The 15,900-nt window shown below is 40.3% G+C and overlaps 3 non-coding genes across 3 annotated transcripts; 1 reads left to right on the forward strand and 2 right to left on the reverse strand.

Moving 5' to 3' along the window:
- Nucleotides 1–73, reverse strand: TRNAV-CAC (transfer RNA valine (anticodon CAC)). The gene has a single exon. It is a non-coding gene; the product is annotated as a tRNA-Val (tRNA).
- A 7,574-nt stretch (nt 74–7,647) lies between these two features.
- Nucleotides 7,648–7,720, forward strand: TRNAV-AAC (transfer RNA valine (anticodon AAC)). Its single transcript has one exon. It is a non-coding gene; the product is annotated as a tRNA-Val (tRNA).
- Nucleotides 7,721–14,236: 6,516 nt separating this feature from the next.
- Nucleotides 14,237–14,310, reverse strand: TRNAI-AAU (transfer RNA isoleucine (anticodon AAU)). Its single transcript has one exon. It is a non-coding gene; the product is annotated as a tRNA-Ile (tRNA).
- Between the last annotated feature and the right edge of the window lie 1,590 nt (nt 14,311–15,900).

Here is a 15,900-nt window from a genome sequence, read left to right on the forward strand (position 1 = left end):
TGTTTCCGCCCGGTTTCGAACCGGGGACCTTTCGCGTGTGAGGCGAACGTGATAACCACTACACTACGGAAACCTCGACGTCTTCGGTGTTCTCTTCTCTAATGGTGAATATACATTTTCTGGCTAGCCCAGGTTCGGCAGCATTGAATTGACCTTTTCTTTCAAGAAATTATCAAAGTAGCTACACTCTTCCATGTATTCAAATCAATACTATGAGAGTCATTGACTCACCCCAAGCAAAGACTACCCCTCGGGAGAGAATAGCTTTCTAAACGCAGGGCAGAAATTTTAAGCAGCCTCGGTGGATGGTAGATTTCAGAAAAACTCCTCGCTTTTGTCCTATTTAGGTTTATCTGACCTGAGGAGATTCTGTGATCTCCATCTTTTGGGCGCCAGAAAATGATCCCAGGAAAATAACCGGGGTCCGGTGGACTGAACTCTTGGAAATTGCCCGTTCTGTGCCAGGCAGCGGCACACAAGAAGGGAGGATCGTACTTCCTATGACTGGACTCAGAGCCCAGAGAGCCTAAAAAACGTCAAGTGATCCACCGACATGGAATGTGCATGCTCAGTGTCCCACGTCTGTTACTATAACAGGAGGACCACTGTGATAACTGAAAGGCAGCCCACGGCTCACGGGGTCTTGCCAGCGGCCTTTGGAGTGGTGTCTGGAACCATATTTCCAAATCTTAGCTGTGCCGAGAGTTCGGAAGGAGCCCTTCGATACAGGTGAAGGCAGAGATTCGCACAATCGCGGTCTGAGGTCACTCAGGAGATCTGACAGGAAAAGGCAGAGTGACTGAATGGCGTCCCAGCCTGACCCTGGACGCGAGAGCAAGGGAGATCAAAAGACTCGGAGAACCATCGCAAGAAGAATGAGACCCTTCAGAAACCCTTCCAGGACTACATTGGATTTCCAATTTGTGGGGTGCCTCTGCATCCAAGACTTGAAGAGAAATAGAAGGAACTGTCTCCCAGGGGATTGTGTAGATCCCGGAAACCAGGAAGCATGACATGATCAATTTGCACAATTCACATTCACTTACAGTGTTTTAGTTAAACGACAACGAAAAAGAGCAAAGTTTCTCTTTCAAATATTTTCTATGTTATGCAAAGATGGTGCTTCCCTTAACAGTTTCATATTTGTGTGGAAGTGGTATTTTTTTAACGAACCAGTGAGTTTTTTAAAATTAATGTTTGTGGTCAGTTCAGCTTCTCACATTTCCATCTAAATTCTCATGTTTCTTTATATACTTATATGGGAGACCAATAGTATGGGTGAATCAGTGATTAACATCTTTTTTGTTTTTAAATTTACATAAGAAAAATAACCAGAATGCACTGGAACACATTTTTAAATAAATTATAAAATATTTTCAACTGTCAAAAAAGAATAACTCACTAAGGGGTAAAATCTTTGTCAATATGTGAGATAAAAGTATGCAGCAGATAAAGGCACAAAAACTAAAAAAAGTAAAAATGGAAGCAAGAATTTAACAAATATATTTACTTTAAAAATTATATTTGACCAAGAAACTATATATTAAAAATTATAAAATTAAAACAAGTAAGTGAAGCTTACACAAATTGCCTTGAGAATTTACAGAAAGTTCAAAGGAGGAGAAAATCCTTGTAAGAGTGTGGTCTTGGGGGATGGGAGGCAGCATGGAATGTCGCCAGCAGCGCTAACTCTGAAGCCAGACTTCACTGATACTTGATATCAATTCTGTAATTTATTTGCTTTGTAGTTTTGAGCAAATTGTTTAGCCTCTTTCTGTCTTGGATCCTCCATGTAAGAAGCCCTATGAAAAATGCTTGCCCCAGGGTACAGATTATTATTACCCCACATAGGATTGGCTAAATAATATGCTGGGCTTAGTTCAGAATAAAACATACAGGCTTTCTATCTAGAACTGAGGAAGTAAATTTCCCCTTCCCACAGGCTGCAGCCCCAATCCATGCCAAGGACTACAACCTCAGTGCAGAGACTCACTCACTACTCAGATATGGGTGGACAGGGGCTGGCCTCCCCTAGCTGCCCACCTAAGGAGTGGTGGTGTTGCCTTCCCCACTCTGGGTGGGAGTGTTGGACCCAGAGCCCAGGCCCCAGCTGAGGTGGAGGGTGGCAGCAGTCATGGGGCTAGGCAGGGCAGGGAAGGCCAGGTGTGTCCCAGGGCGAGAAAACAGGAGCAGGTGGCCAAGAATGTATCCCAGGGAGGCAGGGAGCCAGCAGAAGGCAGACCATATGCAAAAGTCTGAGCCCCCAGTGCATGCTCCACTGTCTCATAGTCTTCACTTACAAAATACAAATTCAAAGATAAAATTATTAAGAATTTAAAGAGATTGACCTCAGGGCATTAATCCTCAAGCACAGGGTCCTTCTGAATGTGAAGTTCTGTGCAACTGCACTGGTCTCATCCATGAAGCTTGCCGTGATTCCAGATCTGAGCATCTTTGATCCCACATCTTAAGGATTCCTCCATCATGGAAGTCAGGACAAACAGTTGTTGCTTTAAGAAAGCTGCTTGCAGCTCTTTTGACAGAGAGGTAAACTTTATTTCCAGGCATTTCCATAATTGGAGTTCCTGGAGCACTCATCTGGAAAAGAGTCACATTCTTCCTCCATGTCTAACTTGCAACTTTTTTTTCCCCTGAGGAAGATTCACCCTGAGCTAACATATGTTTCCTATCTTCCTCTTTTTGCTTGAGCAAGAGTCACCCTGAGTTAACTTCTGGGTCAATCTTCCTCTATTTTTTATGTGGGTCAGCATCACAGCATGGCCACCAAATAGTGGTGTAGGTTGGCACCTGGGAACCAAACCTGGGCCACCAAAGCCGGACTCACTGAACTTAACCACTAAGCCCTGTGGCTGGCCCAAACTTGCAGCTTTTGAAAACACTTAGGAGAAAACTTGGGGCCCTATGAGCCACTCCTCAAGTCTAAAACTGGATAGAACCACTTTCTACTAACTTCCTTGTAGTGGAGAAACAAATTAACAGGTTACGGATTCATTCCCACACATTCACTGAGTGCCCCTTATATTCCAAGTGTGTGAAGTTTCTGAGATGCAGAAAGAATCAAGAGAATTTAGAGACTGCCACAGCTCCTAATACTTCCTTGCCTTTTTTTCTCAAGCAGTAAAGCCATAATAAGATAGAAAAAACCTTTGATGCCTGCAGAGCACATGCTTGTTTAAAGCTGCTGGTTCATGAGGTCACCAAAAAAAGCAGACATAAGAAGTAGGCGAGCCTGGAATTTCCTCCAGGAGTGGAAAAGAACCTATGCACTGAGAAGGGAGCTGAGTCTTCCAAGCTCTGTTGGTGGATCCTTGGACCAGTTTCACTCTGATTTTATGGTTTTGGAGAGCTTCTGCTTTTCTCTGAGACTTCCTGGGAAAGGAGGAAGAAATCCTCCCTTTGAAATATTTCACTTTTTCTTGGGTCAAGACCAGAGAATTTGAGTAAATTTTCCCTTAGAGGTGAGGTTCATTATTGTGAAAGTTGAGAGTTTTCTCTTTTACTTTCTTCTCTCACCAGAGGAAGGTCAGGAGTAAGAAAAGGACAGCGTGGATTTGTTGTTGTCGTTGAAGACACAGCATTGAAGACACGATTCTATGGATGGTAAAAAGGAAGAGTGGTGTCCAGAGCATTGCTGGAAAACTGGGTTGTTAGATAAGAGAGTGTTTGGTAACTTAAAGTCAGGATCAAAGTGAGTGCATTTTCTTAAAACATCCCCTAATATTCTCTATCGTGTAGTTTGAGAAAGAGAGAAAGCAAATGCTGTGCTTAATTTGCCATAATTATAACTAAGTCTATCTCTGACTTACTATGATTTTTCATCACTATGAAACCCAAGTTATAAGTAAAATAGTAGGTGGTGATAGGGAACCATCATTTATATTGGAATAAAAATACTAAAGAGGCTAGAAAATAATTTTTTAAGTCAAATTTCACTGTCTTTCATTTCAACACTTACCATTCCAACCTAATAAGGTTAAGCTGAAGAAACAAATGTCACATTCAGGACGTGGTCAGAACTTCATTGGCAAGCTGTTGTTATTTCTGGTTACTCTTCTGATTTGTGACAAATGCTGGCTCAGTCACCAATATCCCCCCTCCCCTGCTGCTCCAACTTCTCAGAATATAGAGCTAAGGGACAGGACCCACGGGAGCTCCACTTTTAGGAGCCACAAATGAAACTACCTTCTATTCCTGACCATTAATTCCTTTCCATGGTACTAGACTCAAGGCCTGCTCAGGTCATCTGAATCCCTGGCCTCCTCTTTCTTGGCCAAAGCTGGAAGCATGCCGCATTTCTATAGCTTCCACAATAGGCCACCAAATTTGCTGTTACTTCCATGTTCTGAGAGTATTTGGCAATTATAGGCACTCGGGCTTTGTTCAAAACGCTTCTAGGGTGGCTCCTTATGGGAGCCAGAAAGAAATGAGGAAATGTAGATGTCAGTGTGGTCCCAGAACCCTGGAGTCCGCTAGAGCAGGCATCATCCAGATGGGAACAAGTGTAAAACAACTTCCTGATCTCTCTGTTATGACATAAAAACCCAGGACAAAGGGATCAGTGCTTGGTTTACTTTGAATCTAGCGGGGGAAAAAAACTAGAGCCTCTGCATATAACACACAAGTGATAACCACTACAGTAAGACCCAGTGTCCTTGCTGAGGATGACAGGGGCGAACGCTAGAAGCAGCAGGAAGCCAACAACAAGTTGGCTTCAGTTGATAGGTCCAAGGACAGTCTCATCACAAGCTCACTTGAAGAGGATATTTTAAGTGCTAAATAACCTTACAGGCATCTCACTTGGCACAAGTTTAAAAGGCCCATCAGTTACAATACACTGGGAAAAAGTAACTTTGGATGTACAAAACTGAATTCTTGGTTTTTACCTGGTCCTTGTTTATTCATTCATTAATTCATCCATCCATCCATTCATTTGTTCAAGGAATATTAATTGAATTCTTATTATAAGACAGAGATTGTTAAGTAGCTGAGAATAAAGTAGTGAACACAACAAACAAAGTATTCTTTTCTTCTTGGAACTTATATTTTCATTTGGAGCAAATAGTAGACGGTGATTAAACATGATTTTCTTTGAGGAAAATTGTAACCACACTTAGCAGAACTCTTTTTTATCACCTGCCTTTCCTCAGGATTGGCAAAATTTGATCCCCTAGATATTGTTCACAAAGCTAAGCTGAGATATTTATGCATGAGGAAGCTGCCAATATATGCATGAAACTATAATAAATACGTAGTGTGGGAATCACGTATACATGTTTATATATATGTGTATATATATGTGTGTGTGTGTGTGTGTGTGTGTGTGTGTGTCTGTGTATTTGCTCCCTGGTAATTGGTCTTAATGAATTAATTTTTTCTGCCTTGATTTTAAACTTCCCCAAACCCATCCAGGCTCCTTATTCTTGTTGTACACGTTTACCTGAATGCTGGCTCTGTCTTTCATTTTTAAAGCTCAAGAATGTGTCTCATTTAGGAGTGTTAAAAGTGGACATTTGAATGAATCTCACTACCAAGATCCTGACAGGCTACCAGCATAAGGAAAAGAACACTCAAGTCAATGTCCTGTCTGATAAACTTTCAATTCTTGTGGCCATTCAGCTTCAAAAAGAAAAGAGCCTATGAGGTCATTTACTCCTTAGGGAACAGAGAACAACATTTGGTACACTGCAACCCTAGGTGCTCAAAAGAAAGTGAGCCCAATGTACCCTGAAAAAGATGGCTTTTCAGTGACCCCCAACATTTCACAAAGGCTAGTACTTGGAGATTGCTCTGGAAGCAATGCCAAGTAATAGATTCATCCCAGGGGCAAGGGAAATCGTCAGGGAAATATTATCTTTTAAGCAGAAGTCCTCAGCAAAGAAAGTGAGGACCAATCTCCAATAAGTAAATATGTATGTGGTGTTCGCTATATAGTTCTTTCAAATGTTATGAATGCTTCTAAATATTACCACAAAATATTGGCCCTCTTCATTCGTTGTTTACACAAAAGCCAAAAGGTCTTTGAACGGAAATGGAAAATGTCCTGTTCTTCTTTGAACAGTCAATTCTTTCCCACCCATCCCATCCAGATTAAATCTAAATTCCATGCTGTGGAAGGCCTTCCCTTCTCCCCCTGATCCAGCACCTGCTATTTTACTTACTCTCAGGGGAATAAATTTCCATGAGGAAAGGAATAAATAAAGACACACTCTGATTCAAACCTACAATTGGAGCTCCTCACACTGCTTTCACCTTCAGTTCCGTGTTCACCCCAATGCAGGAATCCTCTCTCCATTCAAAGCTCTTCAACCACCTCACATTTTTTTTCATCAGCTAAGTCACATCAATTCCGCTAGCAAGTATTTCCTGACCGTTAAGACTGGAGGGGATGCCCCTTTTCTGTTGCCATGTAAGACAACCCTGTGACTTTTATAGCTGTCACTCCATGCAGAAATCTTATTGTAGTTAAATTTCTATGTACAAAATTCTCATTATGATCAGCTTAGGTCCCCCTTCCCTCCTTCTGTTTGTCACTTTCTTTAGGGCATTGGATACCTCCAGTGCACAAAATGGGACTGGGCTATTCAATGGTTTCTTTAAAATAAGCATCAAACCAAATTGCTGAGAAAGCTTAACAAACACACATATGCCTTAAATATAACAGCTCTTTATCTTGCTGATCTTATTTCAGAGCAAAAAAGGTGCAGCTAGAGATTGCGCTAATAGAGGAGAGGAACATGCCTCTCTCCTCCACCACTCACAATATTTCCATCAGGTCACGTTTTAGTGGCCACAAAAGAGGGCCAGGCTGTGACCTTTCTCAAAGGTCCAGAAGCCTCTTTCCTGTGACTAGCTTCTCACGACCACTTTGGGGACAAACTCTTTTTCACTACTGAGCACCTTCGCAGGGGATCAGCCTTAGAACCTAATAGAAGGCAGATCGCTTGCAGTGTGCAGTGTAAGGACAGTGACCTAGGATAGCTGAAATGGAGTGAATAACAAAGGAGAGTCAGGTAAGTCACAAAGGTGATCTTCCAGCTATAAGACGTTAACAGACACCGCACACCGAGTTGACACGTTCCAGAGCAGTCAACGTGAGTGATGCAGAACAGAAGGGAGAAGTTCGTTTGACGTCTACTGGACTTACTCGCCAGATTCCACTTTCACAAACTTCCCAGCCACCCCACTACTCTCGCCTGACAGACAGCTGGGCACAGTCCGCCACCCCACCGTCTGCCCCTCAGGCTTCAACCATGGCCCGAGGAAGTCCCCTAAGCTCTGCCAGTTGGTTTTAGCTCCTAAAGGATGAATTTCAGTCAGGGAGAGATGAAGATCAGAGCACGTTACACAGTCAGAGAAATTGAATAGAAGATATCAAGAAATTTCTTGAAATAAAATTTCCCCAGAGTCTGCCTAAGATTTCCCTGCCTGCTGTCTGTAAACTAACAGGGCTCTGGGAGTAGCATTGGCCTGGCTATAAGTTAACGAGTTTAGATATTATTGATTCTAACAATCGGAAAGTGTAGAAGGAAAAATAGCGCCTCAACTAAGAAAATCTCGTGAAGAAGAGAGTAAATTTAAGGTTCATCATGACTCATTAAAAAAGGTAAAGGAACATAAGGAAGACAGATTTCCGTAGTGTAGCGGCTATCACGTTCGCCTAACACGCGAAAGGTCCCCGGTTCGAGACCGGGCGGAAACAACTGCTATATTTTCCCGAAAATTCTGAATTTTGGTCTAGAAATGTTCTATCTGAATCTCTCACATTTCCACCAACTACCAAATCTTTGTGCTCACTTTACCGCCCGGGACTTTCAATTACAAGAATTACAGTGCAAGACCAGAGCTCAGACTTGCTCCCTCACCTCCCTTAACAAGCGATCATGTGCTATCCATTCCCTTGGGTTAGAGAAGATCCTGCCCTTCGCTGTGGTCGCTGTTCATCCTTATAGGCGCTGTTCCTATCCCTTATGGGTAGGAACAGAGAATGAGTCTCCCTGACACACAAGTGTGATTGATGAATGCAAGGAGGATCAAGAAGCCAACTGTAACTGCAGGAGAAACAGTCGAGTGGAGAGTGGCTCCTGGAGTCAGAGAGGAAACAGAATGGAAGGGAGAGATCAAGTGCAGCTGATCATTTCTTTAAGGACTTTGGCCTCTACTCTGATAAAATGAGGAGACATTGGATTTTAAGCAGGGAAGTAACTTTACATGACTTGAGTGTTTTAAACAGCCCCTCCGCCAACTCTGTGGAGAATTTTTTGTTTGGAGAAAAGAATGGAAGCAGGGAGATCTAAGTCTCTCTCATCATGCTACATATCAGAAATAACTGTGGCTTGGACAGGATGGTGGCAGTCGAGTTGGTGAGGAGTAGTCACAATCTAGATATATTTTAAAGATAAAGTCAAGAGACATTCCTGCGAGAATGGATGTGAGGAGGGGAAGTAGAATCAATTATGACTTTGAGGTGTTTTGCTGACAACCTGGAAGATGGAGTTGCCATTATCTGAAATGGGGCCGCCAGGATGTACCAGTAATATTAGGGAAATATTGGGCATCCTGTTTTAGACATGCTAACTTTTAGATGCCAAGTATAAAACCCTCAAGTGTAATGCTAAGCAATGAGTTGAATCTACAAGCCTGTAGTTTAATGGAGTACTCTAGACTGCAGACACAAATTAGATAGTTGTACTCACATAGACATTACTTAAGCCATGAGAACTGATGAGATCACCAGGTAGAGATTGTATATAAAGAAGAGGTCCAAGGACCAAGCCCTGAGACATTCCCTTATAAAAAAAAGTGGATGAGAGGAGGGGAAACAAAGGGCATTGAGAAGGAGAAGGCAGTGAGGTAGAAAGAAAATCAGGACAACAGTGTCTTGGAAGTCAAATGAAGAAAATATTTTAAGAAGGATAAGGTGCCTATGGCTCCTGAGAAATCATGGACTTGGAAGCAATCATTAGTATCAGATATTTAGAGGTCATTGGTGATTTTGACAAAAACTTTACAGGAAGTGGTGGTGCCAGAAAAACTGAATGTAGTTCATTAGGAGAAGAATAGGAGGAGAGGAATTGCAGACAGTAAATCTGTACAGTTCCTTAGAGATTTTGTATAAAGTCATCTGAGACATAGGGTAGTAGCTAGAGGAAAATGTTGAGGCAAGAGAAATGTTTTTAAGATAGTAGTCAAATAGTGTATTTGAATGTTCATAAGAATACCCCAATAGTCGGTAGAATATTGTTCCAGTCAATGCAGATAAAATTCTCTTTAAGTCGTTAGTAATTCACTGATAGGAATACAAGACAATTCCTTTCCCTGAGGAGACTAAAGAATTTTCCAAGGTTTATGATAGCACATATAGATTTTAATTCCATGTTTCTCTTCCCAGTTATTTTTTCTTTTCAGGACAAAATTACACGTAGGCTGGTTCTAGAACTATGCTAAAGTGTAAAATGGTGGAAGGAATCATCAGATGTCCACTATGGAGTAACAAACTTGCCAGTCCACTAGCTTGCCTCATCATTAGTCTCATTTAACAGATACCATCAGTCTGCAATCACAAAAGAGATATTTGCTTTTTGAGGGTGGTCATATTTTCTAACACATAATGCTGATGCCTAACCTCTGGTCATATATGATTGGGCCAGAGCTCTCAAAGGCAATCAACCCATGGGCTGGCAAGTGACCTGTAAGACCTATAACTTGATTTTCAATAAAAATCTCTGCCTCAAAACTGGTTCAAGTATTTAGATAGGTGGCCACATGGATTTCTTAAGGTGGGGGAGAATTGGAACAGGAAAAAGCAAAGAGAATCGGACGGTAGATGGAAGAGACATAATAGATTCAAAGAAAAAATGACACTGAGAAATTTACTCATTTACATTAATCCCTAATTGCCAGCATATAAATCAATGCACTACAACCATTGAGTGGGGTCAGGAAAATCTAGACCTTGTTAAAGATCTATAGATCTTATTAAACTGAGAGACTCTTCCAGCTGGAGTATAGGTGACCTTATTCCTAAAACTCTAATTGGGTAACTCCCACTCTACCTAGCTTGTAGATAATTGAGGGAGAGAAGGGAAATGGAGAAAGCCAACACCAAGTGCATCCTTCTGTGAACTTCTGGAAAAGGGAAATGTGCCTTTCCTGCTCTATTGACCCAACGTCTCTGGAGGGCCAGATCTAAGGTGATGTTGGCTTCTCTTTCCTATCCTCTCTTCAAGTATGTGTCCTCTTTGCTTTAGACAAAGAAGAACTTAATCACTCATTTATTCAATAAATACTTATTGAATGTATGCTATGTACCAGATACTGCATTAGTCCCTGGGATAACAGCTTTAAACAAAATAGGCAGAAATATCTTTCCTTTCTAGTGGTAAGTTTACAGAAATATTTTTTAAATAAAGTTGCATATAAAATGGTAGATAATGTGAAAATAAATTCTAAGGAGAACAAGTAATCAGGGAAGGACACTAGGGGTGAGTTTTTATTTTCAACTTCTAAATGGAATATTGCTGAATTTGAGCAAAAATCTGAAGGGAGAAAATGAATGAGTCATGGGAATATCCAGGTAATGTCATTCCAGACAGAGGCTATAGTGCCCACAAAGACCCTGACATGGCGTTTACCTTGTGTATTTGAGGAATAGCAAGGAGGCTACTTCTACTGGAATAAAATGAATGATATTTTAATGTACATATCACTAATCTATTGCCACAAATATATGGCTTAACAAACCATCCAAATTCAGTAGATTAAAACTATTAGAATCTAGTTAGCTCTCTAGACTGTGGTTCACTAATCTAGGTGGGGATTGATCAGACTGTTTATGTCCCAGCTGGGCTGACTCACATGTCTGGTGAACAACAGACAAACAGCTAATCTCCAAACATCTCTTATTCCTTCACATGTTAAACCCAGGCAAGTTCTCATGACAATGGCTCAGGGCAAAAGCAATCAGGAAAAAAAGAAAAACCTTCCTGGAACTAAAAAGCAATGACAGCAAGGTTGTAAGACATAAGGTTCATATACAAAGGTCAATCAATTTCTTATATACCGGGAATGAACAATTATAATTTTAAATTAAAAACACAATATAATTTACATTAGCACCCCCTAAAGTGAAATACTTAAGTATAAATCTAACAAAACTTGTATGAGATCTACATGAGGAAAATTACAAAAGTCTGATTAAAGATATTAAAGAACTAAACAAATAGAAAGATATTCCATGTTCATGAACAGAAAGACTCAATATTGACAAGATGTGAGTTCTTCCCAACTTGATCTATAGATTCAACACAATCCCAATCAAAGTACCCACAAATTATTTTGTGGATATTGGCAAACTGATTCTAAAGTTTATATAGAGAGGCAAAAGACCCAGAATAGTCAACAAATATTAAAAGAAAAGAACAGAGTTGGGGGTATGACACTACCTGACTTCAATACTTATTATAAAGCTACAGCAATCAAGACATTATGGTACTTTTAAAGAATAGATAAATAGATCAATGGGACAGAATAGGGAGCCTAGAAACAGAGCCACACACATATAATCAGTTGATCTATGATAATGGAGCAAAAGCAATGCAAGGGATAAAGGACAGGCTTTTCAACGAATAGTGCTGGAACAATTGCACATCCACATGCAAAAGATAAATCTAGACACACATCTGATACTCACAACCAAAATTAACTCAAAATGAATCATAGATTGAAATGTAAAACACAAAACTATAAAACTCCTAGATGACATAGGAGAAAATCTAGATGACCATTGAGTCTGGTGATGATTTTTTAGATATAGCGCCAAATGCACAAGCCATGAAAGAGATAATTGATAAGCTGGACTTGACTAAAATTAAAAAGTTCTGCTCTGTAAAAGACACTGTCAAGAGACTGAGAAGACAAGCCACAGACTAGAAGAAAATATTTGCCTAAGACATTACTGATAGAGGACTGCTATCCAAAATATACAAAGAACTCTTAAATCTCAACAAGAATAAGAACAGCTGGATTAAAAATGGACAAAAGATCTCAACAGACATCTTATCAAGTAAGATATAAGATGACAAGCATTCAAAAACATGGTCAATATTATACATTATTACGGAAATGCAAATTAAAACAACAGTGAGATATTACCACACACCTATTAGAATGGCCAAAACCCAGATCACTGACAACACCAAATCCTGGGGAGGATGCAGAGCAACAGGAACTCTCATATATGGTTGGTGGGAATGCAAAATGGTGCAGCCACTTTGGAGGACAGTTTGACAGTCTCCTACAAAACTAAACACACTCTTACCAACCATATGATCCAGCAATCACATTCCCTGGGATTTACCCAAATGATTTGAAAACTTATGTCCACACAAAAACCAGCACATAGATGTTTATAGCTGCTTAATCCATAATTGCCAAAATTTGGAAGCAACCAAGATGTCTTTCAGTAGGTGAGTAGATAAATAAACTGTGATACATCCAGACAGTGGAAAATTATTCAGCACTAAAAAGGACTACCAAGCTGTGGCAAGATATAGAGGAAACTTAAATGCATATTACTAAGTGAAAGAAGCCAATCTGAAAAGGCTATGTACTGTATGATTAGACTATACAACATCTGGAAAAGACAAAATTATGGAGAAAATAAAAGATCAGAGGTTGCCAGGGATTAGGAGGGAGAGAGGAATAAATAGGCAGAGCACAGAGGGTTTTTAGGGCGGTGAAACTATTCTGTATGATACTGTAATGGTGGACATATGTCATTATATATTTGTCAAAACCTATAGAATGTACAACACCAGGAGTGAACCCTGATGTAAACTATGGACTTTGGGTGGCAATGACATGTGAAAGTAGGTTCATCAGTTGTAACAAATCTACCATTCTGATTTAGGATGTTGACAGTGGGAGAGAATGTGTGTGGTGTGGGAGTGGGATGTGAGAACTTTCCACTCAGTTTTGCTGTGAACCTAAAAGTGCTCTAAAAAATAAAGCCTATTTTAAAAAACAAACAAAAGACGAAACAACCAAAAAAAGCAAGCAGAAAGAGCAACTGGCTTATTCAAGCATCTTCTTTGTCAAATTCGCTACAATGGGATCATTGGTCAAAGTAAGTTGCAGTGCTCAGCCTAGAGAGAGTGGGAAGACACTACAAGGTGACATGAAAAACAGCATGCATAAAGGGACTGGAGAAGGAATGGGGTCATTAAGGCAATAAACCCACCACAAGTAGCTAATTATTTCTGGTTGATTTGATGCAGAAAGGTCAAGATAAAAATTAACTTTTCTGTTACCTGGTGATGTGCTCCACATATTCCAGTTTCTTACCCCAACTCCGTCATCACCGAAGCCGTAATCATGATCCATCCTGGCAGTTACAACATTCCTAAACCTCACCCATCTTTCACCTTATCCTTAACAACATCTCTGCTATTCATTTCATCACTAAACTGAAAGTTAAATGGAAAGGCTCAGCGATAAAATCGGTGTTTTTATTATACATTACTTGGATAAATAAATAAATAATGTGATTTTTCTTTTAGGCCAAAGTAAAATGTTCAGAACGTAAACTAATCTTAACGTTTGAAAACACACTCTGATGGTGAGGCTTCATGCATTCAATCCACAAATACTCACCAAATGGCTGCTTTGTGTTGAGAACTGTTCTCCACCTCAGAGATCCAGAAAAAAAAAAAAAAAAAAATCTGTCCTCATGGACAGAAATTTTGGTAAAAGCCTACTGATTAAAAAAGAAGAAGAAGAAAGGAAAATATGCATTGTGTCCGATTGTGATTATTTTATCAATAAGAAATAGCGACTTCAACAGTGTTGAAAAGGCAGCGCAAGGGCAAGGAGACAATCAGAGACTCAGTGGACTGACTCTGGGAAAGGGACAAGGAAACCGGGGTTTTCAGAGGATCAGAGGCCATCAAACACTCGTCTCGCTTCCAATGCCACCTCTAAACTCCTATCCTCATTTTCTCACGGAAAATTTCCATCTGAAGGCTTTATGCCACTTTTTCCACAAGAGTTTTATCTTTTTCTCCTCCACCCCCCCACCCACCCCCATGTTGAAAAGAGGGACAAAAAAGGTAGATGTCACTGCTAAGGATTACGAAATGAAGTCTATGTTTCATTCCAATTTTACGTCGGAGAGGCTATTTTCAATACATGAGGGGACTACAGCAAAATTGACATTCCTTGGCCCGTACGGGGATCGAACCCGCGACCTTGGCGTTATTAGCACCACGCTCTAACCAACTGAGCTAACCGGCCAACTGGCACGTCGACGTTTTCATTTAAAAAATAAAAAGTGTGTTCACATTCTTTTATTTAAAATTAAAGATCTTGCTTCCCCCTTTCCAAGGAAACTTTTTCGTTTAACTTTTTTTAACCAAGATCAAGTCACGTTGCTTCTTCAAGCCTCTCTTCCTGTTTTCCATTTCCCCTTTCTGCGCTCCTGCAAAACGAAAAAGACAAGGTAAAAACTGCCTGCAGCAGAAACGAACTTCGCCTCTCCCTTGAAAACAGACTTTCTCAAACTTGTCGATTTCCCTCAAGAAAACACAATGAAACATTCACAAGAGAGGCTTCCTTAGCGCTCACTCGCTGCGCCTCCCATACACCAAGAGTTCTCAAGTTCAACAAGCCTGGCGCGTAATTCTCTTTACACACGAAACACACACGGACGGTGATGTAAGCCAGGTTTAGCGGGTGCAGGAACGGGGAGAGGTGGGTGCGGGGGCGGGAGAGGAGACAAGTCTGAGCTCCAGAGCCCTCACAAAGATCCTAGACAGGCAGCTCTTCCTCCTGGACGATTTCCCAGCAACTCAGCGTCCAGCTCTGAGTTTGCCCACGCAGGCGAAGGCCATTTCTAGCGGAAAGAGGGATCCGGACCATTTCTGGAGTGACAATGGCACCCGCGAGCGCTCTAGATTTTCCGAGCCGCTTTCAAATTTCTCGGATTTCTGTTCTGAAGGCAAAAAAAGCTGACACTGCGATGCCCCAGCAGCTGTGCAGACCTCAAAACTTTGGAGAAAAGGACGTATTGGAATTTCCGGTCTGAGTGGGGCCTCTTAAAACTGGGTTTGGAGGCTATTCCAATAAAAACAAGATACAAACAAACGCTGAAGAATTAACAAAGCTTAGACGATTTATCCTTAGCTAAGTTGGGCTTTAGCCTTCAAAATTTTGTTACCTGTACCTTTACCCCCAATTTTAAAACTATGTGCACCTGGCACGTTTTTTGACAACTAATTGATTTTTATCCATAAGATTAAGCAGTTACTTTTCTTTGTGTTATAATTATTGACAAATTTAAAAATGAAACTGTGGTATCACTTGAATATATTGAACATAAATTCTGAATAATTTGATATGAAAAAAATGCATGAACAAACATTTCTTTTATAGCCTTTAACCTTATGTCATTGTTTTCTTCTTGAACTTCACTTTCCCAGAAATAGATATCAAAGTAGAAAATAATTTTATGCTCTAAATTATTTTAAGCTTTGTATAGCCTACTTTCCTGCAACAAAAAATATATACGGCCATCATCATTAATTTGAGGGAGGGCATAAGGCTCTAATTTTTATGAGTTCCTCTGTATTGAATCATCATTAAAATTATGGCATACACAGTTAATCATAACAGAAATATTACGAATTTGAAAACTAATCAGTAAAATTACAGGTAAAAATAATTGAATGTTTATCTAAATAATACAACTCGCCATTTAAAATCAGTTGATACAATGATGATAAATTAAACATTGCCATGGTGAGCCATGTTTCAGTGTTAATTTTATGCCTAGTTCATAGGTACTGAGGAGATGTATTTTAACATACAAATAAACTGAAAGTAGAT

Source organism: Equus przewalskii, chromosome 19 (assembly GCF_037783145.1).
Source record: "Equus przewalskii isolate Varuska chromosome 19, EquPr2, whole genome shotgun sequence".
NCBI lineage: Eukaryota > Metazoa > Chordata > Mammalia > Perissodactyla > Equidae > Equus > Equus przewalskii.